The 23,939-nt window shown below is 48.6% G+C and overlaps 1 protein-coding gene across 3 annotated transcripts in view; it reads left to right on the top strand.

Moving 5' to 3' along the window:
• PALLD (palladin, cytoskeletal associated protein) overlaps positions 1–23,939 on the top strand; it is a 367,391-nt gene that overhangs the window by 106,432 nt on the left and 237,020 nt on the right. For 2 of the 3 annotated variants that reach the window (XM_068551772.1, XM_068551771.1), the window contains exon 1: positions 9,739–9,873. The exons of the other annotated variant lie outside the window; for it this stretch is intronic. The gene's annotated coding sequence lies outside the window, so the exon portion shown is untranslated. Of the gene's footprint in view, positions 1–9,738; positions 9,874–23,939 lie in introns of those variants that run through there. 3 annotated transcript variants of the gene reach the window in all.

Genomic DNA, 23,939 nt, shown 5'->3' with positions numbered 1-23,939 from the left:
ATCACGAGGGGGCTTTTCTTTGTGTGACCACAATGTAAATGTCCCTCATTTCGGGATTTTTATGAGGCCTCTAAGAATGTTCGGAATTCCAGTCTTCCTCCGACAATGTCTCCCTAGTCGGCATGATTCAGAGGTTGAATCTTGGGACAACTCTGGAATTTCTGGTCAGAAGGGAACATAATTCTGAAGTGTCTCAATGTGAAAGATTTCCATATATTTCCCCCCTTTACCTTTTTTGCTCTCATCCCAGAAAAAGAAATGTGGAAATTCTTCTGTTTCCTTTAACACGCGGCAGTTTGAAGCGGATTGTAATCTGCCCGTCCCTAACCCTGAAAGAGAGGTAGTAGCATTATTGTGCTGAGATTTGGTCCTGACTTCCGTTTCTCCATGAGGTAGCATCTTGTTACATAACCACTGGATGCTTTTAAATCTGAATATCATTGATTACCGTCTCCTGACAGATCATACTTCTGGGGCCAAAGTTTGAAAATGACACATCCGGACCCTGAGATGTCCTATCTGAGCGTCCGGAGCAAGGGGACCCTGGAGGTCACCCAGACCCCTGAGCCTGGGGGCAGGACCACACTCACACCGTCCTCAAGAGATAAGGGTCTCTTTTGTTTTAAAGTTTCCCAGGAAAGGCAGATTCCAGTAAGAAACCCCTCCAGTGTGTGAACAACGTTAGCGTTTTCAGAAGAGAGCTAAACCTACGATCACTCTACTTCTTATAATTTGAAGCTCCGCCTTGGAGACCCTGGAAAGCATCTTTCCCCACATCCAGGCCCTTCCATAGTGTACCTGACAGCTGAATCGTCTGACTACTTGTGTGAGAAAGGATGAGGAAATACAATATTGAGAAGCCTTACCTCACTCTCTCCCATCTGTATGATCGGGGTCCTTGCTCTGCAAACCCAGTGTGATGGGGAGGATCAAAAGGGACCATGTGTCAGGCTGCCCAAGGGATGTGTTATTCGTACCACCCCCAAAACCATCATTCTAAGCTGAGTCTGAGAGCTGCTGTTTAAATTTACTCTATTATAGGAATAATGGGGACTCCTGAAAAACAATACCATAAATATAAGCCTAAACGACAGATACAAACATTTTGTTCACAAAACAGCATGTAGCTACTCAGGTAAGCAAACTAGCTGTTGAGATCCCACAAAGCACCAGGAAGAACCTTCTCCCCCTGAAGAGGAGGGTCACCTGAAGAGCAGAAGCGGAAAGCTACATCCCTTGTCTGGTGACAGCTGGCACAGGAAGTGGTCAGCAGAGTGGTGGCAGGGGACGCCATCGCAGATTGAAAGCCTGTCCATGAGAGACACACGCAGATCAAAGTGACTCAGGACGCAGAGTGAAACCGTAAGGAGAGACGCACCAGGCAAGGGGAACAGAAAACAAAGTAAGGCTGTGACCTCACCATCCACTAAGGTGGAATGCAAGCCAATGAATAAACGAAATAAGAAAAAGGGCACCTTGTAACACCAAACGATACAACTCAAAATGAAGCTGTGACAGTTATGAATATATATTCACCAAATAACATAGCACCCACCTTATAAAGCAGAAATAACAACAGATGCAAGGAGAAATATACATAAATGAAAACTCTCTCAGTCTACTACAAATCAAGTCCAAATATCTGAAGTTCAAAGAAGACACAGATAACATCATTAATAAGACATATGTTATTCAAGTCTACATCCTGAAAATATAGACAACAGTGTTTTTTCAAGTGACCAAGGAACATACATAAAAATTGTCCATAAGTTAGGCCACCCAGAAAGTCAATCGATCCCAAAAGATAGAAACATTACAGATGATATTCTTTGATCACAATGCAATGACACAAAAATTTGTCAAAATCTCAATTATGAATACCTATGCAAAAATTCTAAATAAAATATTAGCAAATAGCATCTATCAGCACATTAAAAAAATAATTACCATGACTAAGTGGAGTTTATTACAGGAATGCAAGGGTAGTTCATTACTAGGAAATTTATTATGTTCCATCAAATTAACAGATCTAAGGAGAAAAATTATATGATCATTTGTAAAGATACTTTAAAAAAAAGCATTTGGATCAAAGCCAATAATCGTACCTGACCCAAAAAAAAGCCCTCAATAAAATAAGAATAAATTAATATTCCCTTAGCATAACAAAATATATTGTTCTCAGCCAAAAGCCCATTCCACACCTCTTGGGGAAACACTGGAGGCATTTCCCCATTAAAATCAAATATAAGGCAAGAATGTCCACTATCACTACAGTTATTTAACATTGTTCCTAATAGGCAATGAAATTAGAAGAGAGAAGAATTTAAAGTATAAAAATTGGAGAGCAGAGTTAATCTTTATTTTTAGATGATGTTATTACATAGTTAGGAATACAAGAGAAATATATATGAATAATAAGAGAATTTAGTAACATAGAATGGTACAAAATGAATAGACTATAATTAGTTGATTATATTCAGTAAGAAGATGAAAGGAGATAAAAGACCCCATTTATCCTAGCTTGGGGTTAGTAGATGCAAACTGTTACGTATAGAATGGATAAACAACAAGGTCCTACTGTATAGCACAGGGAACTATATTCAATACCCTTGGATAAACCATAATGGAAAATAATATAAAAAAGAATGTATATATGTGTATGACTGAGTCACTTTGCTGTACAGCAGAAATTAACACAACATTGTAAATCAACTATACATCAATAAAAAAATAAATTAAAAAAATAAGAAAAAAGACCGCATTTATAATAGTAATAAAAAGATAAAAAATACCTAGGAATAAATATAAAAAAAATGTGCAAGACACATATGAAGAAAACTGTAAAACATTCCTAAAGGACACAAAATAAGTTTGAACAAATGGAAAGACCTCTGTTTTTCTCAGCTAGGAAAACTTGATAACTAAAGATGTTGATTCTCTCTATGTTAATTATGTAAATTTAATTCTAATAATGAAAATATTATTAAGGGTTCTATTATTATTATTTGTTTACTCCACAATTCATATGGGAAAATAAGAACCTGGAAACTCTGAGAGGGAAGAGCAATGAGAGAATTAGCCTCACTGGATATTAAAAGCAAAAGCCTCAATAATTAACACAGTGGGGCAGTGACACTTGAACTAAGATCAACTACTGAAACAGAATAGGATGTTCAGAAATAGACCCAACTATATACAGGAATTTAATACATGATGAAAATGGCATCTCAAAACAGTAGGTAGAAGATCACTATCACAAAGTGGTAGTGGAACAAAGCACAGGCAACGGAAACAAAAACAGACAAGCGGGACTACATCAAACTTCAGAACTTCTGTGCATTGAAGGACACAACCCACAGGGTGAAAAGCCAGCCTGTAAAATAGGAGAAAGTATTTGCAAATCATGTATCTGATATGGGGTCAATATCCAGAATATATAAAGCATTCTTATACTCAACAACAATAAAAATAACATGATTTTAAGATGGGAAAGGGGGACTTCCCTTGTGGCACAGTGGTTAAGGATCCGCCTGCCAATGCAGGGGACATGGGTTCGAGCCCTGGTCTGGGAAGATCCCACGTGCCACGGAGCAACTAAGCCCGTGCGCCACAACTACTGAGCCTGAGCTATAGAGCCTGTGAGCCACAACTACTGAGCCCACATGCCACAACTACTGAAGCCCACGCACCTAGATCCTGTGCTCCGCAACAAGAGAAGCCACCACAATGGGAAGCCCACGCGCCGCAACGAAGAGTAGCCCCTGCTCACCGCAACTACAGAAAGCCCGCGCGCAGCAACGAAGACCCAAAGCAGTCAAAAATAAATAAAATAAAAATTTAAAAAAATAAAAATAAAAATAAATTTTTTTAAATGGGAAAAGACTTGAGTAGATATTTCTCTAAAGATGATATTCAAGTAGCCAACTAGCATATGAAAAGATGTTCAACATCATTAATCGTTAGAGAAATTCAAATCAAAATCACAATGAGATATCACCTCATACCCATTAGGATAGCCACTATCAAAAACCAAAACAAAACAAAATAGGGGACTTCCCTGGTGGTCCAGTGGTTAAGAATTGCCTTCCAATGCAGAGGACACGCGTTCGATCCCTGGCTGGGGAACTAAGATCCCATATGCTGCGGGGCAACTAAGCCTGCATGCCACAACTACTGAGCATGCGAGCCACAACTAGGGAGCCCGCATGCTGCAACTAGAGAGAAGCCCGCATGCCGCAACAAAGATCCTGAGTGCCGCAACTAAGACCCGACGCAGCCAAAAAAAAATTAAATATTTAAAAACTAAACAAAACAAAAGTAGAAAATAACAAATGTTAATTTGTTAGGATGTAGAGAAATTAGAACCCATGTGCACTGTTGGTGGGAATATAAAATGGTACAGCTGTTGTGGAAAACAGTATATAGAGGTTCCTCAAAAAATTAAAAATTGGCAATCCCACTTCTGGGTATATATGCCAAAGAATTGAAAGCAGGATTTCAAATAGATATTTGTACACCCATGTTCACAGCAGCACTATTCACAATAGCCAAGAGGTGCAGGCAACACAAATGTCCGAGGACAGATGGAAGATAAAGAAAATGTGGTCCATCCATACAGTGGAGTATTATTCAGCCTTTAAATGGAAGGAAATGCTGTCACATGCCACTCCATGGATGAACCTTGAGGACATTATGCTAAGTGAAGTAAGCCAGTCACAAAAAGACAAATACTGTATGATTCCACTTATATGAAGGATCTAAAGTAGTCACATTCATAGAGACAGAAAGTAGAGTGGTGGCTGCCGGGGTTGCAGGGAGGGGGAATAGGAAATTGCTGTTCAATGGGACGGTGTGTCAGGTTTGTTTTTTTTTTAATATTTACTTATTTGGCTTGTCGGGTCTTAGTTGCGGCACGTGGGCTCTCTAGTTGAGACACCTGAGCTCAGCAGTTGTGGCACACGGGCTTAATTGCTCCACGGCATGTGGGATCTTAGTTCCCTGACCAGGGATCAAACCTGCATCCCCCGCATTGGAAGGAGGATTCTTAACCACTGGACCACCAGGGAAGTCCCAAGCGTCAGTTTTATAAGATGAAAAATTTCTAGAGATCTGTTGCACAACAACGTGAATATACTTGAAGCTTCTGAACCATACACTTAAAAATGGTTGAAGTGGTCAATTTTACATTATGTGTTTTTTTTTACCACAATTAAATATTTTTAAATTATTTTTTTAAGTGGTAGTGAGGCAACTGGTTTATTCCTTGGAGCAAAATAAAACAGAATCAGAGAAAGGCAGCCAGAACCATCTTTTTAAAAATTTTTAAAAATTTCTTTCAACTTTTAAATTTTTATTGAACTATAGTTGATTTACAATGTTGTGTTAGTTTCAGGTGTACAGCAAAGTGATTCAGTTTTTTATATATATATATATATATATATATATATATATATATACATATATATATATATATATATATACACACACACATATATATACACATATATATGTATTCTTTTTCAGATTCTTTTCCATTATAGGTTATTACAGAATATTCAGTAGAGTTCCCTGGTCTATGCAGTAGGTCCTTGTTGGTTATCGATCAATATTTTATTTTTTAATTTATTTTTATTTACTTTTTTTATTTTTGGCTGCGTTGGGTCTTTGTTGCTGTGCGCGGACTTTCTCTAGTTGCGGCGAGCAGGGGCTACTCTTCGTTGTGGTGCGCTGGCTTCTCATTGTGGTGGCTTCTCTTGTTGCAGAGCACAGGCTCTAGGCGCACAGGCTTCAGTAGTTGTGGCACATGAGCTTAGTAGTTGTGGCTCGTGGCCTCTAGAGTGCAGGCTCAGTAGTTGTGGCGCACGGGCTTAGTTGCTCTGCGGCATGTGGGATCTTCCCGGACCACGGCTCAAACCTGTGTCCCCTGCATTGGCAGGCGGGTTCTTAACCACGGCGCCACCAGGGAAGCCCCCATCAATATTTTATATATCATAGTGTGTGTATGTTAATCCCAATCTCCTAACTTATCACTTCCCCCATGCTTCCCCTTTGGTCACCATAAATTTGATTTCGACATCTGCGAATCTGCTTGAGACCTAACTTTTCACCCGTCAGGCTGGTGGATGCCCCAACGTTTGCCGCTGCACTCTGCAGGCAAGGCCGCGGGGAACGGGCCCTGGTCAGCATTGTTGTGTGCTGGCCGGGCTCTTTGAAGGGCAATGGGGCCATGTCCACCAGAACTAGGAATGCACCCCCCAGTAATCCTACTTGGGGGAACGAATACCTTAGATACACTTGCACAAGTGTAAAATGTCATGTGTAAAGCTTGTAACATTGTTTAATAGCAGCATATTGGAAACAACTCCAATGTCTGTCATCGTGGTCCCGATTAAATAAATTGTGCTGCGTCTGTCCTAGAGGATGCTACGAGACATTAAACATGTCCGTGATACGCATCCTGCCTCTCCTCTTCCCAAGACCCTCCAACGGCTGCCCATCGCCCCGCTGCCCTCCGTGCTCCTTTGACATTCCACCTCGCTCTTCTCCAGCCACAAGGCCTTTTCCCTGTTCCTCAAACAGGCTAGTCAAACTCCCACCTCAGGGCCTTTGCAAGCGCTGTTCCCTCTGCCTGGATCCCCGTACTCCCCAAAGAATCCCAAAGCTCACTCCCTCGCCACCATTCACTCTTTGCTTACGTGTCGCTTTCCCAGTAAGGCCACCTCTGACCACTCCATTTAAAATTAAAATCTCCTACCTGACATTCCCAATCTCCACTATCTTGCTCTATTTTTTAAATTACTCTTCTTATATTGTAACACATGTATAACTTACTGTGTTTATCATGTGCTTTGTCTGCCCCCCCCAGATAATAAATGCTGTGGGGCAGAAATTTTTATCAATTTTGTTGACTTCCGTATCCCTATAATATACAATAGTACTTGGTATATACAGTGGGTGCTTAATAATTGTTTGTCTCCAAATGAATGAATAATTGAGCATGTGGTATAGAAAAGATCCAAAAGCATATTTAAGTGAAAGAGCAAGTTAAAAGACAGTAATTGTTCTGCATATAGTATTTTTAAGAAATAAAGAGAAAGAGTATTTGCAGGTATATGTATAAAGAAACTTAGAAGTCTGCAGAAAAAAATTACTACTGGTGGTTACCTTCAAGGAGGGGTATGGACTGACCAGACGGGAACCTGGTAGGAAGAAGACTGCCTTGTATAGACCTTTATTTAAATTACGTGAATATTTCTTATTCAAAACATTCAATTATGCACACACACACAACACACACGCACGCACTGACATTAGAGGCCCCAGGCAGAAAGATCCCGATTTAGGAGTTCTGAGTAGGGCCCAAGGAATCTGCATTTTCAGGAAGCTCTGCACCCCTGTTGGAGGCTGGTATGCTGCAGACCTCACCCTGAGAACACTCACCTCTGCCTCTCCCAGCCCAAGAAACTCAACAGACCATTCAGCGTTGGGAAAGGAGGGCAGAATCTCCAGGGACCTTTGGAACTGAGAGCCGCACCCACAGGTGGCCTCCTGCTGTGTACCATGTGGAAGGACACGGAAAGTCCATCCACCCCTCAGCCTCACCCATACCCCCGCACAGGACCCCCAGGGGGCGTCATCTTTGACTGGGGCGGTTCTACGTCGTGGGTGTCTCACTGCACTTCAGGCTCCTAAACTCTCCACAGCGTGAACAGAGGGGCTACAGGGGTCTCTGTGATCCTGGTGACCACACGCTGAACGACCCCCTGCCTCGCGCCCAACTGTTCCTCCTGCTTTAGCCCGGGCGTCGTCATCAGTAAAGTGTTCCTCCTAATTCACAGAGGAAAGATCTTTTTAACTCCCCTTCCTGGAGATGAGAAAGGTGGTTAGGACCTGAAATGTATATTAGTGACACCCCTACCCACCCCAGCAAGGCCACCCGCTTCACCGTGATGCTTCCAGAGAAACAAAGTCTTTCCCTCTGTTATTCAGAGACTCGAGGAACAGGTGTAGGGGAAAAAATAGAAGGACCTAATCACACACAAAAAGTGACTAAACCTGCCAAAAGATTTCCCCTTTGAAAAGCAACCTTATCCGTATTAACTTTACTTTGATTCCCAAAGAAAGGGGGAGATTTAATAAGGGAGAAAAAAAAATCCAATATTTCATGACCCGTCATTTCCTTAGGATATGAAAAATGAAGATATGAACTAGACTCTCAACATTTTACCTTTATTTCAAAAAAATGTTTTTTGCACTCTCTCTGTTTTGGACCTTTCAAGATGATTCTATTTCTGGAACACACTTTCTGATACGGTTTCTAATTGACTTCAAGAACCTGTCATGCCTTTGACATGTTATATGCTACATTTAAATTAATAGCTTCATGGGTCCCTTATGAATTTTTTCCTTAAATTTCCAAGTACAATTCTGGCTTTCTGTCTCTCAGACTGACCAATCACAAGCAGTTCTGTGACTCAAAGATGGGAAACACTAGAAGTGGTGAAATAATCTTTGTAAACGTTTAAAAATGAGGCTGTGTCTGCCAATCGGTTATAGTTGGTAAGTAGGTCTTTATTAAATGGTTTGTCCTGTCTGTCCTATTGTTTCCCCACAATATCCGTCTGTGTGGTAGCTGAGTCACTATGACGTAAAGCTGCAGAGAAAGACAGCAGGACGACCAGACATACACACATCTTGCAGTCTTGGGTCTGTTCCCTAGTTGGGGTGGGAAGGCTTGATTAATGACAGACTTGTTCAACATAAAAAAGAACAAAGCCCATATTTATTCTTGGTATTCCTCTTCCTAGGGGCTTGGGGGGTAATGTAATTAATTTATAGCTTTGCAGTAAGGCAACATCAGAGAAGCAATTTAATTCATGAGAAGCAACGCAGATGGAGAGTGTAACTGAACATACCCCCGCATGGGAGGGTCTGTGAGGAAGATGGAACAGAAGGTGATTTCTTCTACAAATAATACAAATTCACTACTAGTTACTACCTGGATTTCACACCCCAGCCAAGGTGTCTTGAGAGGCGCGAAGCTGACTAACTGGACAGAGGTCTTTGGGACAGTCTTCCGAAACCGTGGGTGGAACTTGCTTATTACCTGCTCCGCCGTGAGCGCTACCCCGGCCCAGGTGAAGGTCTCGCCAGGTGTGCTGACGGCTTGGAGCCCCTGAGGCTCGCCTTCGGTCCCCTCAGCGTTCTTTCGAAAGTTAGCGGCTTTGCTCCCTAGGACACCCCCTCCGCCTCCCCTGCAGCCCTAGGACGCACCCCATCCCAGAGCCAGGACACACCCCGCCCCCTCCCTCACCCAGCCTCAGGACACACCCCCCCTCCTCCCCAGCGGCCCTAGGACACACCCCCGCCCCCTCCCCAGCAGCCCCCGGGACACAACCCCTCCCCCTGCCCCCTTCCCAGCGGCCCTAGGATACAACCCCGCCCCGTCCCCCCTCCCCAGCAGCCCCCAGGACACACCCCCGCCCCCTCCCCAGCAGCCCCCAGGACACACCCCCGCCCCCTCCCCAGCAGCCCCCAGGACACACCCCCGCCCCCTCCCCAGCAGCCCCCAGGACATACCCCCTCCCCCTCCCCAGCAGCCCCCAGGACACAACCCCTCCCCCTGCCCCCTCCCCAGCGGCCCTAGGATACAACCCCGCCCCGTCCCCCCTCCCCAGCAGCCCCCAGGACACACCCCCGCCCCCGCCCCTCCCCAGCACGCAGGCCCCTTCCGCCCGAGGCCGCCAGGCCGACGACGCCAAGACGTCTTCCCGCCGCCCGCGCGCCGGGCTCCTGGTCGCGAGCTGCGGGCTCGTTTTGTGCGCGGCGCTTCGCCAACGAGACCGGATTCAGAGGTCGGGCTCTGCGAGCCGGGTAGGCTGAGCGCTGAGAGACCCGAGACGAGGGGGTTCAGGGGCCGAAGGTGTTCGCCGCGGGCTGGTGAGTGGGCGCGGGGGCCCAGGTGCCGCCTTCCCGGCAGGTCCGCGCGTGCCCGGAGCCGTGCGCGCTCCCGGCGGGGGCCCGAGGCGGTCCCCGGCTCTCCTCCCCTGTCCGTCCACTCGCGGGGGTCGGGGAAGGGGGTCCCGCTCCCGAGACTTCCCTGCGGTTAGAGCTGGGGTAGGGGAGGGGAGAGAGGCAAGAGGCCGAACCTCTCCCCCTTTTTTCCATTTAAAAAGTGACACTTTGACAGAGACTCTTGCAAGCGTTTATATGCCTGGAGCGGTTTGCACCGGGTTTGTTTGTAGCCGGATTTCTTTGCAATCTGCTCCATCCCTGGTTGAAGTCGAAGGAAGCTTTCCCAGGGCGAGCGATCTCTGACAGCCTAACTGCCGCTCAGCCGCTGAATGAGCTTCAGCTGGCTACACTTCACCGGATGTTTGGTGATGTTTCCCGCGAGAAATCTGGGCGCCTTCACAGTTGGTGCCCTTCGGCTGCCTGAAAGTTGTTTGTTTGCTTGTTTTCTTGGGTTTCACGCGACTGCAGTCCTTTGTCTAACAAAGTCAGATGATGGACGTTCGTCCTCCTGTTCCCCTGGAAGCCCCTTGGACGGGGTCCCCGTCTTGGTTAGCGTTCAGTTGGCTGTGGTCTCAGGGAACAAGTGGCGGGCAGAACACAATGGGGAAGAATGCATTCCTGATGACTCGTCTACCGTGGAAAGACTAAGCTGAAAATCTGACAGTTTTCATGGAAAGCGTTACTGTCGCTGTTTTATAAGTACTCAGTGTTGGTGAATTCTTCAAATTAGCTAAGCCAGAGGTAACCAGCATGAGTTTGAAGGAGAGAATTCCCCCAATCTCCCTGCACTAGGAGCGTAAAAACCCTGACACCTGGGCTCCCAGGGGTATTGAAGTCACCGCTCTCCTGACAGGCAGGAGAGCGGTGATGTGGTGTGTGGGAACGCCAGGGGGGAGGACCACCTGAGGAGGGGGCTGGAGCTTGTTTTCAACTGCCTGATGAAGAAGAGAATCATCAGGGTTCTGGAATGCCGTTTAACATCCTGGTAGGTTACGTTGAATTTCTCTCCACGTGATGAAAAGACTTTCCATGGCCCTTCTTACACTTCCAGGTGGAGCTCAGTGGGTGCTTGTTTATTTCTGCTGCTGATAAATCTGTGGGAAATCTCATGAACCCAGCGATTTCCAAACGCAGGTGCTAGCTCCTCATTGCCCACACAATGGCAAACAGGTTATTTTCAGTAATCCAAGAGCCTTGCATTTTCTCCCGCCATTTAGAGGTTCCATGAAGATATTATGAGCGCGCATTTGGGCCCTCCCCTCCCCCCTCCTGAAATGGACAGTTATCCTTGGGTGTCTGGTGAAGATTATTGCCAGATAGGTACCAGGCTGTAAAATAGCATGTTTCTGAAAAGACTGTAGGCACTAGACATTAGCACGGCTAACGGCTGTGTAATTTTTCACTGTCCCTTTAGGGAGGAGACCTGCTTTGATCAGCAGTGTTTTCATTTGTTGTTTGTTGTGTGCTTTTGCTGGGCCTTTTTTTCCTTCTTACTATTGAAAATTTCCCTTCACTTAGATGAAATCACAAACCAGAATTAGCAGCAACCATTGCTCTCTGGGGCTAAAATTAGAAAAGCCAACGGAACTTTTCAGGCATATCCTTCTTGTCTCATAATAGATTTCTGCAGAGTCTCTTTTCAAACTCCAACTTTAGCAATTATTGTAAGATGATGGTTAAGTACTCTTTAAAAGAGCATTTATACTTGGACCATTTTTTTCCCTTGAGCTTTCATCATGCTTTACCAATGCCTGTTGAACTTTGTTCCTCTGAGGTGCCCAAAGGCACACCCAATACGTTTACCAGCCCTTCAAAGTCTGTATACTTAATTCTTTAAATGGTTCCTTAAAAAAAATAAATAAGCAAAAGCTCCAATGGCACTTGCAAAATACAACACTGGGTCCTCTGATGGGCTGGCACATGGCAGTCGCTGCAGCTTTGTTTATGCCCAGGACAAGCTGGGCGTCTCTTCAATTAATCATGAACTGCATAATTGACGTCTCACACCTTGGGCTGCTCTTAATCTCCAGCTATAAATTGAAGGATAGGTTACTCCTGAGGTCTGGTTCACTTGGAAACCCTTTCAAAGCCTATCCAGCGGTTCCACAGCCGGGGCAAATCAAGGCGTGACACAGACCGGGAGTTGCGGTGACCAACCCACAGCTCTGCTGGCTTTCCCGTTCCCCAGCCGGGCTCCGGTGAGCTCCCCAGTGGCTGGTCAGCTCCAAGCCCGTGGGGCTGAGGATACAGTGGCTTTCTGTGAATGTAATTAAAACATACCTCTGCCAGCTGCCTGTGGTATTGGCGAATGTTTTCCTAAGAAAGGCTGTTCCTGGCTTTATCTGCCTGCTGTGGTTTGCGGCCCTCGCAGCTCTTTCCTGGATGGCTGAGCTCTGATGTCATGCGCGCACTCAGCCTTGCGGGTTTGGGGGGCTCCCCCTGGGCGCCCCGGGTAGCGGCTGGTCCACTCCAGCACATTCCACTGCCTGGAGACCAAAGCCACCACATGATTTGCGGTCGGGGTGATTTGGGGCTGGTTGGAGATGATTTAAAAGGAAGGTTATAGGCACATGAAGTGTAGGGTAAAGAAAATATATTTTACTACTTTATTGAGACCACATGGCTCCAACTTGCACTTTTTATTTAACGTGGAAATTGTTGGCCGAACTGGCTCACGGGATTTTCCCCATTTTTGCTTTTTTATTGCTTAGAGCAAAAAGAGCTATACTCTCTATTTCTTGTAGGCTTGACCTCAGCATTATTCCTGAAATTTGAAACATTCTTCATGCTTTAGAAAACAGGGAAAATGGGACTTGTCTGCTGTGCTCTTCAAGGGCCAAAGACTGTTGTTGGAGAAGAGGCTCAGCTGTCTCCAGTGTGAAGGGGCGCACCCCCGTGTCAAGTGTAGGGAGGCGTCAGTTAGGAAAGGGGCAGGTCCGGGCAGCGCCCAGGGACCGGAGGGCTAGCCTGTCAGCAGCTGCAGGATGTGTGCGTCTCCTGCTGATTGCGAGGGGGGTGCTGGCCCACCTCCTGAGAGCTCACCACGCCCTGTGGTCAGCGACGGGTTAGAGGAGCATGGTCGACCTTTTCAAGGCACCAGCAGTGATGGCAGGGCTCGGAGCCCTTCGTGGTCCACACGTCACCCCTGAGACTCGGCTGCCGTCTTCTGCCTCTCTGTGGCCGGCCACAAACTGGCAAGTCAACCACCTTTTACGGCTGAATGAGTTCCCAAATCTCTGTCCAGCGTGAACTTGGAGGCTCTGTTATCACTTCACCACCCTCATCCTATTCCAGCGTTCAAGCTGTAGCTTAGTAGTCCACTAAAAGCTACCAAATAGCCATCTCCAGCATCCAATCTGGGGCCATGAAACCAGTTAGAGAGGCCTGGGGAAAGCTCGCCTGTGGACGTGCCTGGTCCCTCGGCAGCTCTCAGCCCGAGGTCTGAGGGCCATGACCGTGAGGTAGCGGAAGCCTATGGTCCATCCAAGCCGGTCTGGATTCCCACAGTTTGAGTCTGTGTACCCAGGGGTTTAAAAGAAAGCATGTGGAGATCAAATTAGTGTGGTTTATGAGAAAATCTCCTAACGAGAGAATTGGCAAAACGTCAAGAAGGCAGCATTGTGTGATGGGAATTGAACAATACTGGTTCTACCACAGGGTGACCCTGAACAAGCCACTTCACCTCGCAGAGTATTGATAAAGCCCTTTAGAACATTTTCTCGTGTCCTTCGTGGATGTGCTGTCATCCGATAGTTAGGACAAGGCTCGGAAGGAGGGAGAGTAGGGGTGTCCTGTTTTCCCTGCTCCAGGTGACACAGTACGCGGCCAGTTGAGTCTGGCCTCAGACACGGAGCTTCTAATTTCAAATCCCATGTTCTTTCCATGGCAGAAAGTGGCCCCCATGATCCTTAACCTCCACGGACCTCACTCTCCTTGTTTGCAAAAATGAGACATTTGGCCCAGAATATAATGGTCCATTCCAGCTGAAAATTCTATGTCTGATGAATCACTGGCTGGAAGAGACTCTAAGAAATCGTTTAGTCATATTCCTTGCTTCCAGCAGGACTCTGTCTAAACTATTCTGAAAAGAAAATGTCACCCTCCCCACCCCCGCTTTATTTTTTTTTTTAACATTCCCAGAGCAGGAGAGTGTGAGAGTGCATTCTGGGGAGAGAAAGGAGAAAGAGGGACTGCGGCCTACTGTCGAGGCCCGGAAGCTGTGCATCTTCCCTCAGCAGACGGGAATGTCCCGTCCTGGGATCCGCCTGTAAAGCAGGACAGGAGAGTCGCTGACATGCTTTGTGCCTGGAAGGGAATTCGGTGGGGAGAGGTCAGAGGTGGTCACCTCGCCAAGAGGGAAAAAGAGCAGAGTGACTCAGGGACAGCCTTCAAGCTCATTATGGGCTCCCGGAGAGAGCCATGACTGCGCCTCAGGGCTCGTGGTCCCATTTAAAGACACGACAGCAGAGTCCTCTTCCTCCAGGGACTTCCCTGGTGGCGCAGTGGTTGAGAATCCGCCTGCCAGTGCAGGGGACGCGGGTTCGAGCCCTGGTCCGGGAAGATCCCACATGCCGCGGAGCAACTAAGCCCGTGCGCCACAACTACTGAGCCTGCGCTCTAGAGCCCTCGAGCCACAACTACTGAGCCCGCATGCCACAACTACTGAGCCTCCGCTCTAGAGCCCGCGAGCCACAGCTACTGAGCCCACGCCCCACAACTACGGAAGCCCGCGCGCCCAGATCCCGTGCTCTGCGACAAGAGAAGCCGCCGTGGTTCCATTTAAAGGCGCAACGGAAGAGTCCTCTTCATCCAGTGAGTGTGACGAGCGGAAAGTTGGGCCGCTCTCGTCCTCCCTTTGCTTGGGGGCAGAGGGGGCTGGGAGGACAGGCTTGTGCCTGAGACCTGCCCGGTGTGAGCCCCACCGTGTCCCCGCCTCCCAGCTCCAGGTAGAGGCTCTGGCCGCCTTCCCAGATAAGGGTCAGGGTTAGGGTTAGGGTTAGCCTTCAGACGAGTGACCAGTTCAGTCTCACATTCCAAGTTATTCAGCTCACTTGGTTGTCATTTGAAAACACGAATCTGTCTCGCATATTCTCCTTGTTTCTCTCCCGTGAAATAGAGGCTAGGAAAAAAGGAGGACCTTTGGAGCCAGGTGGCTGAGTGAGTGCCACAGCTCGGCAGCTCGCTAACTGATCTCTGTAAAGCGCCAGCTGTCCTGCTCGGCGTCTCCTCCCTGAAGCGGGGGAGTAAAGATCCCCCCCTCGACGTGTAACGCTCCTGAGGGTCAGAGGGAGGAGCACTGGGGAGCCCCCTCTGAAAGCAGCCCAGGCTCAGGCCTTTTCTGTAAGCCACGAGTCACCGAGGTTTCTTCTTCTTCTGCCCTAGTTCCATCCCCAGGCCCACATCAGAACGACAGTAGTTCTTCCGTACTTGCTAGGTGTCAGGCACATAATCATGTTTCATCCTCACAAAAATAGCATGGAGTGGCTCTGTTACCCCCATTTTATTATGTGGAAATGATGTTCCAACAAGAATGAGCATCTTGCCTAGGATCACAGGCTAATAAGTAGCAGAGACAAAACAGAGACCCCGCTGGCCTAGAACTGTGCAAAGAACCGGGGCCTTTCCTACCGAGCAGACCCGTCCTCTTGCTTTCAGGCTGCAGCTGGCCTCCTGCAGCCCCTGGAGTGGGCTCGCCAGCTGCGACGTCTGCGTGGGATGCTCGGGCTTTGGTGGGTCCCCCTCTCCATCAGCTGCCCTGACCACAGCCCGCCCTGCCCCCTCCTCAGTCTGAGCTGGCTCCTTGGCCCCCCCGTGATCCATTCCACTTGGGCCTGCCCCCCTTCTCCGCCTGCCCCCCAGAAGCACATGACCCCCTGCAGGGCCACGCAGCTCACTGTCTGGCCCAGGTCAGGCCCCCTCTCCCACTGCACGGGTCCTGTCCTTGCTTCCTTGGAAGGAAACATTTAACGTGTTAAGTACAGCCAACGTGTTCCCCCTGAACCCACAGAGGGTGAATTTTGGGGGCTGAGGGGGACCCGGCAGGCCATCTGGACCATGACCTTTATTTTACAGATGTGGAAACTGAGGCCCAGAGAGGTTAACTGCTTGTCCCAAATCACAGCTCTGGGCCAGAGCTGGGGCTGATTCCAAATCCACTTGGTACTGTCTTTCCTTACAGTTCTCAAGATGGTTTGAATCGACGTTTCATCACCTCCACCTGCCCAGGCTGGTGGGACCCCTGGGCCGGTGTTGGGCAGCTGTCTTTCCTCTGCCACAAGAGCCTGTGCAGACTCTGAACATACAGGACAGACGTTGTTTTCTTTTCCTTAACATACACCCTCCTGCCAAGCTCGCCTCAACATGATGTGAAGAGCACCAGTCACTCTGGGCTCTCCTTCAGGGACCAGAGACTTAGGTCTCCCCTCAGCTCTCTACCTCTGGCTTAAGTAATACCAGAGCTCTCTACTTTTTCTGAGTTCTGCTCTCCAACAATTGCATCATCTTTCTTTCTGTTTGTTGAACTGTGTCCAACGCTCCATGCCTCTCGAACTGTGAAGCCCAGAGCTGGATGGAGGCGTCGCACAGGTGTGATAAACTGACCGTGACCTGACGCTGCTTCCACCTGGGCTTCGGGGGTGCGGCCACCTCTCACTGTAAGTGCCAGCCGGGCCTCGCTGGATCGTTTTGAGCCTATTACCCTCATTTGGCTGGACATGGCTCAGCCCGTGTTTGTGATAATAATCATTTCCCCCATGGATCAGCCAGGGTTTTTCCTATTGAGCTGTTTTTTCCTATGTTCCTCACCATGTCTCCGATTCATCAGCTCATCTGGGACTCTAATCCTGCCCTTCCGCTTCTTAATGCTTAACCCCGGCTACTGTCCCAAAGAGCTTAGCACATTCAATGTCCCTGGAATTCACCCACGTGGGAGCAGACCCCCGAGACTGCCAGTCCCTCAAAGCACTTCTCCCTGGTGACTCCAGGATTTGAAAGCGTGGGTCAATCTCCCAACACGGGGCCCTCAAACCGACCATCGGCCAGAGGGGAAAGTGCTGGATAAGGTAAGAGCCTGTTGGAGAGCCTTCCAGGAGACCTGTAGCCAAGGGCTGTCCCCGTGGTCCATTCAGAGACAGGCGACCGAAACCCAGAGCTGTCTTAGCTCCAGGGCTGGGAGTCTCCAAGATTTCGCTTGGGCTCAGAAACACGATAATTACACGCCTTCGCATTGATAGATTGCACTTTGATATCCATCCGCTAAAACAACCCTTGGGAAGAAACGCATTGTCCCCACTTTACAGATGAAGAACTAAGGCTCCGTGAGGTCCAGTGACTTCCAAGGTCACACAGCCATGCTTAGAACTCGAGCTTCCTGCTTTATACATCAATGGTTTAAAACCTTAGAATTTCTAAAATCCCATCCGTGGGCCGTGGGGTTGCTCGCCAGAAATACAGATTCCAAGGCCCTGGCTCCAAATCACGTTGATCCATGAAGCCCGAGGGAAGCCTTGGAATCTGCATTTGCACGAGCACCCCCGAGGCTCCCGAGGTGTCAGCAGACCAGACTTGAAGAAACTCTCCGAATTTAAACTATACTTTCTAGAATAGACTCTTTAAATACGTACGTCCGCCTCTGCCCTACGACAAAGCGGGCACACAAAAACCGGCTGCGGGCGTCCCGTCATCCAGGCGCCCTGCCCCCTGGACCGTGACTGTGGCTTCCAGACCAGCCGCCCAGCCCTGGCTCCATCCTGCGTTTGCCCCTTCACTTTTGCGTGTTGGACTCCTGTCTCGAGGACCCTGCCTCGGATCCCCACTCAGCTCTTGGGGAAGCTCTGGCCCCGGTTTCTGTCCGTCTCTGCAGCTCCAGGTCAGAAAACCAATCTCCTGGAAGCCTTTCCAGATGGAGCCACGTGGCTGACCTGGACTCTAGGTCACGAGAGGGCATCTGATGACTCTCCCTCCAGCAGGTTCCTCTGGGGACCCTCCAGTCCCGTGCACCCCAGCAGGACATCACTTACAGACCTCTCTGAGGGAAAGGTCCCAGCCAACTCCCTCAAAAGAGACATCCTGGGTCCTGCAGTCCTGCTACTCAGAAAGCTCACACCCCCTTGTTCTTTGAAAACCTGGGGACTCCAGTGGACCAGCAGGTGACCAGGCACTGCGGCTGGCATCCATCAGGGACCCACAGCACGCCAGGCACTGCACTGGCTCCTTTCCGTGACGTGTGTCTTATGGCCCTTCACGGGTAAGAAGCACATCCAGGCGGTTACAGCTGGGGCCCGTTTCCCCATCTCAGGGCCCTTGGAGATTCTCTGCTCACTGGATTACAAGTGCTGGCCCTGCCACCTATGAGTCACTGAAGGCTTGCGGGTTCACCATATCTGCGAGGTTCCTGCCTAAATTCTTGTATGCGTGGTTTTTTAAAATAAATTTATTTATTTTATTTTTGGCTGCGTTGGGTCTTCGTCGCTGCATGTGGGCTTCCTCTAGTTGCGGTGAGCGGGGACTACTCTTCGTTGCGGTGCACGGGCTTCTCACTGTGGCGGCTTCTCTTGTTGCGGAGCACGGGCTCTAGAGCACAGGCTCAGCACTTGTGGCTCGCAGGCTCAGTAGTTGTGGTTCGCAGGCTCTAGAGCACAGGCTCAGTAGTTGTGGCGCACGGGCTCAGTAGTTGTGGCCCGTGGGCTCTAGAGTGCAGGCTCAGTAGTTGTGGCACACGGGTTTAATTGCTCTGCAGCATGTGGGATCTTCCCGGACCAGGGCTCGAACCTGTGTCCCCCGCATTGGCAGGTGGATTCTTAACCACTGCGCCACCAGGGAAGCCCCTTTTATGCTTGTTTAACTGAGGAAGTGCAGCCTTGAAGAAAAGAGTTTCTGGGGTCAAAGCAGATTCATAGCTTGGCTGACCGTTTCTGTGGGACCCAGTGGCCCCCCAGGCTTGGGGGGCGGCATGTTCCACACGCTGTCCCTTTCGTACTCCTGTTCCTGCACAACAGGCTGACTCTTCCGGTGCTTCTTAAGAAACATCCAGATTGTGATAGTGACACAGGAAATAATAAGATGCTTTGACAATCAAGGGTGCAATGAGAAGACACCATTCCCCCTCCCCCCATACCCCGCACTTTGGTCCCGGCTATCTTGTGACACCCAGAAGGGAAATTTCCAAACATAAGCCTCCTGAGTGATTGTCAGGTGTGTATGTTGCCTTATCATGAGCAGATGTGAGAGCTCGTTGAGGAGACAGCAAAGTATTTGGGGGCTGCAGGGAGAGGGGTGTTTGGAACTTGGTGGAGCCCTGCCTTAGAGCCTTGGAATATTATCCGTATGTGAAAGCTGAAGTTTTGCTGAAATAAGCAGTTCCCTTTTATGCTATGACTTGGCTAGCTACAGAAGATTACTTGTTAAAGGATCTCAGAGCATTATGGCAGAGTTCGCCATCCTATCCTTAATTAGGTCAAATTAAACTAAAAAGGAAACGCAGTCTGGTTTGCTAACCACAGGGAAAGTATTGCTTTTGGGTAGAGTTCATACCCAGATTGTCTGACTTGAGGATAATGCACAGGAAACAATTTGGGTTTTTTTTTTTCTTTCTTTCTTTCTTTTGGTTTTGATAAGCTACCAGGAACTTGCAGCCCAGAAACTGGCGTTTGTGGTGTTAGCGGTGATCGTGGCACACTGGCCAGAGCATTCCTGTTCAAGCCGTTGCTCTGTGTATCCTAAGGCGTGTGCACAGCAGGCCGGGTCTGGTTTCCGGTGCACACGTGCTGGTTATTATTACAACGTGGGGATCTCCCGAGCCAGGCATCAAGGCACCCGGCGCGCCCTGCCAGGGCACTTTGAAACTCTATCTGCTGTAAAAGCAAAGTTTCCCTCCACGAATGAGCACGTTTAAGAAAGCAGACTGGTTAGGAGTCGGAGGGAGCAGAGTGGCAGCTCAGGGGAAGGCCCGTGTGCAGATGGGGTGATCTCATGGAGACCGGGAGGGGAAGCAGAGTTTCCATTGGAGTTTCTCCTGAAGATCTTCACCTTCGTGACCGCAGCCTTCACTAAGGTCTGATTGGCAGCCTCTGTACGTGTGTTTTCTCCCTCAGTCTAATACTCCCGTGACAGAGGTACTGTTGTTATCCCCAATTTGCACATGAGGGACCGAAGCTCAGAACTTGCCTGAGTTCCTGGAGGGAAGGACAGAGCCGGGGTTCTCGCCTGACCCAGAACCCACTGTCTGAGGCCATTCTGCTTTCAAAAGCACTGGGAGCCTCCAGAGAGGGCAGTGGTTACGTGATGACTGCCATTTGCTTCAGGTGGCAGCCAGGAGCTCTTTGGATGTCGGCGTCCTTTAAGCCTTGGTGGAGCGCTGAGTCTGTGCCGGTGTTTAGACAGGGGCGTCCTCGAATCCTCTCCACGAACAAATCAAGTAGGCTCTGGGGTCCCTGCTTTCCTGGTGCGTCGCCTCCTCTCGGCTCCCATCACCCAGCATGGCCTCTGTGGCCATGGGGGTGACTTGTCCTCTGTTTGGCCATGGTGCATGAGAAGGGCTAGAGAAAAGCCGTTGCTGGTGCAGGACGGGACGCAGCAGCGCGAGCCCTGATGTGCCTCTGGTGCTGGACGCCCTCGCTTATGGTCACCCTTCGTCTCCTCCAGAGCTCACCTTTGTCTCAGAGGTAGTATTTCCTTCCACTCGATGAGGAGTGTCACCCGCAGATTCAGGAAAGTAGCATATGCACTCGAAGTGGACAGATTTCCGCTCTCCTGGGGACTGTCCCACCAAACATCACTACTCAGATTCCCGAGCCTCGGGGCCCCGAGGTGCCCTGGGCCGTGAAGTGGGGGCAGTCGCACGCGCCTCTGGCTGTCCCTGCAGAGAGGGAGCGAGGGGACAGCACAGCCCCGGACTCACGGTCAGCCCTGCCCTTTCACTGTCCTCTGCGTCCCTCCTCTCAGCCCCCGCCCTGGTCTCTGCATCAGTAAGTTGAGCTTAACGTACAGACACAATATGGAGTCTGTGTCCTGAGCTGTACCGTCCACAGCGTGGCTCACGGGGGAGGGGCAGTGTGGACCAGTGGTCAAGTGTTTGATCCCTTTCAGCAAACCAATGGGGGTGAAATCCCCGCTCAGCCACTCCCTGTGTGATGGGGGTGCGAAACCAAACCCCTGGGCCTCAGTTTCCTCTTCTTTAAAATGGGCCTGACGGTCGTCCTTCTCTCCTGGTGTTCGGGGGAGCCTCGTTAGTTACGTGGGATAAACACTTAGAGAATGCCTGGCAGGGTGAGCGCTTCTGAAGTGCGAGGGGCCATTATTATCACTAATCATCATCATCTGTTATCTTTGTGGCCTCTTGGAAGCCTTGCAAAAGAACAGGTCGTGGTGAGCTATGCAGAGAAGACGAGAAGCAGATTCTCTCGGTGTGGACGGGGCAGCTCCCCGGGCCGGGGAGGGCGGGTGCTGACCACGGGCCCGTTAGCGCCGTCCCCCGCCCCGCCCAGGCAGGGGAACACATGGGAAACCCTGACAGTCAGTTCCTGGGGGAGGAAAAAGGCGCTAAGCAAAGACAAGGAATTATGAACTAGGAGGTGACCCCACAAGGACATCGAGCACCGGCTGTTACTTGCTGTCCTAAGAGGACACGGGACAGGCAAGTCCATCACCAGGGGACCAGGGCGGGGGGTCTGGGCTGCGCTCCAGGGACAGGGCGTGTGGCTTCACCTCAGCAGACCCCGGCCATCCATGCCCTCTTCCTGGCTCGTCCACGTAGACGACAGAGGATGGGGAGGCCGGGGTCCCAGGCCAGACGCCAGGCCTGCGTAGCCCGGGGCTCCCTGCAGAGAGCTGGGGGGTGGGCCTGAGCCAGAGCCCTGACCGTGAGCCCTTTGGTGCCAGGGGGGCCACCGCTGTCCACCTCCGCGCAGGACTCAGCAGGTGTGGTGCCCGGGCCTCGATGAGCGTGACAGAGACAGCGGCCCATCGGCCCCTACACAGACCTTTACCACCCACCCCTGGAACATTCCTCTCTCCGGAACCGTCCTGACCCCATGACGAGATCTACTTAGAGGAGGGTCCAAGCATCCCTTGTGAAATGGTGGACGTGGCCTTCCAAGGATGAATCCAGACCTGGCCCTCTGCCACTATGGTGCTGAAGGCCTCTGCTTTCCCCTTGATATCAGTGGCATAAGATTGATGTCCAGAGTTCCAAGCAGTGATTCTAGAAACAGCCACAAAATCAATAGTGTCTTAGCCATGAGGCTTACATTACAAAGTCTCAGGAGGTGAGGATAATGTGTGCGTGAGTCTCATCATTTGAGAATATAGCACTCCGTGACATGTAACGTGTATTTATACTTTTCTGGTAACAGTACAATTTATTGTAAAAATACAGATAACTTCTGCACATAGTGGTATAAACGTGATAGGGTCTCATTCCTCAAAACTACTAAAAAAAAAAATTGAAGGTATTTAGGTTAAGAGCACATAAAAGAATACTTATGCATAAAATATTATGAAAAGATAGTCTGCTTCTCAATTTACATAGCAAAAATAGTGTGGGAAAGAAAAAACTGGAAAGCCCACCACTCAAGAATGTGTGGTGTCACTTCTTTCTTGAGGACCCTCCTTTCTTCAGCCAGCTCAGAGGTGCTCCGCTGATCATCAGATATAAAAGGAAATGAACATTGCAGTAGCCTTTTTTTTTTTTTTTTAATAAATTTATTTATTTATTTTTGGCTGCAGTTGGGTCTTCGTTGCTGTGTGCGGGCTTTCTGTAGTTGCGGCGAGCAGGGGCTACTCTTTGTTGCGGTGCGTGGGCTTCTCATTGCGGTGGCTTCTCTTGTTGTGGAGCACGGGCTCTAGGCGCGCGGGCTCAGTAGTTGTGGCACGTGGGCTCAGTAGTTGTGGCTCGCGGACTTAGTTGCTCCACGGCATGTGGGATCTTCCCGGACCAGGGATTGAACCCATGTCCCCTGCATTGGCAGGCAGATTCTTAACTATTGCGCCACCAGGGAAGCCCTACAGTAGCCTTTTAAAAAATTTTTATTTTACACTGAAGTACAGTTGATTAACAGTGTTGTATTAGTTTCAGGCGTATAGCAAAGTGATTTTTTCCGATTGCTGAAAATACTACAAAATAAATGAATTTGCTGTGCAAATTCAACAGTGATTGAAAAACATCATTCATTCTAAAAATTATTCTTCCTAACCCTTTAGGAAATGTGTGCTCTCGAGATATTCTTAAAGCCCAAAAATGTTTTGAAATATAGAAAGTACATAGAGGTGAGAGAAATAATTCTCTAATCTTCTTACCAGGAATATTTGCAAGATGATTACATAATCAAAACAGTTTCTCAGACCTTCTGGGAGAAAATTCCTTTTAGCTGGAATTATATCTTACAGGTTAATTGAGCAGCAGATTTTTTGTTTGTTTTTTGTTTCGACATTAAAAAAATTTTTTTTATATTGGAGTATAGCTGATTAACAATATTGTATTTATTTCAGGTGTACAGCAAAGTGATTTGGTTATACATACACATGTATCTATTCTTTTTCAAATTCTTTTCCCATTTAAGTTATTACAGAGTATTGAATATAGGTCCCTGTGCTGTATAGTAGGTCCTTGTTGGTTATCTATTGTAAACATAGTAGTGTGTGCATGTCATTCCCAAACTCCCCATCTATCCCTCCCCCCCACCCTTTCACCCTTGTAACCGTAAGTTCGTTCTCTAAGTCTGTGAGTCTGTTTTGTAAATAAAGTTTGTTTGTATCATTTTTAATTAGATTCCATATATGAGTGATTTCATATGATACTTGTCTTTGTCTCTCTGACTTACTTCACTGAGTATGATCATCTCCAGGTCCATCCATGTTGCTGCAGATGGTATTATTTCATTCTTTTTTATGGCTGAGGAGTATTCCATTGTATATATATATATATATAC

The sequence above is a fragment of the Eschrichtius robustus genome, chromosome 10 (genome assembly GCF_028021215.1).
Source record: "Eschrichtius robustus isolate mEscRob2 chromosome 10, mEscRob2.pri, whole genome shotgun sequence".
Lineage (NCBI taxonomy): Eukaryota > Metazoa > Chordata > Mammalia > Artiodactyla > Eschrichtiidae > Eschrichtius > Eschrichtius robustus.
This window is presented reverse-complemented; position numbering and strand designations above follow the sequence as displayed.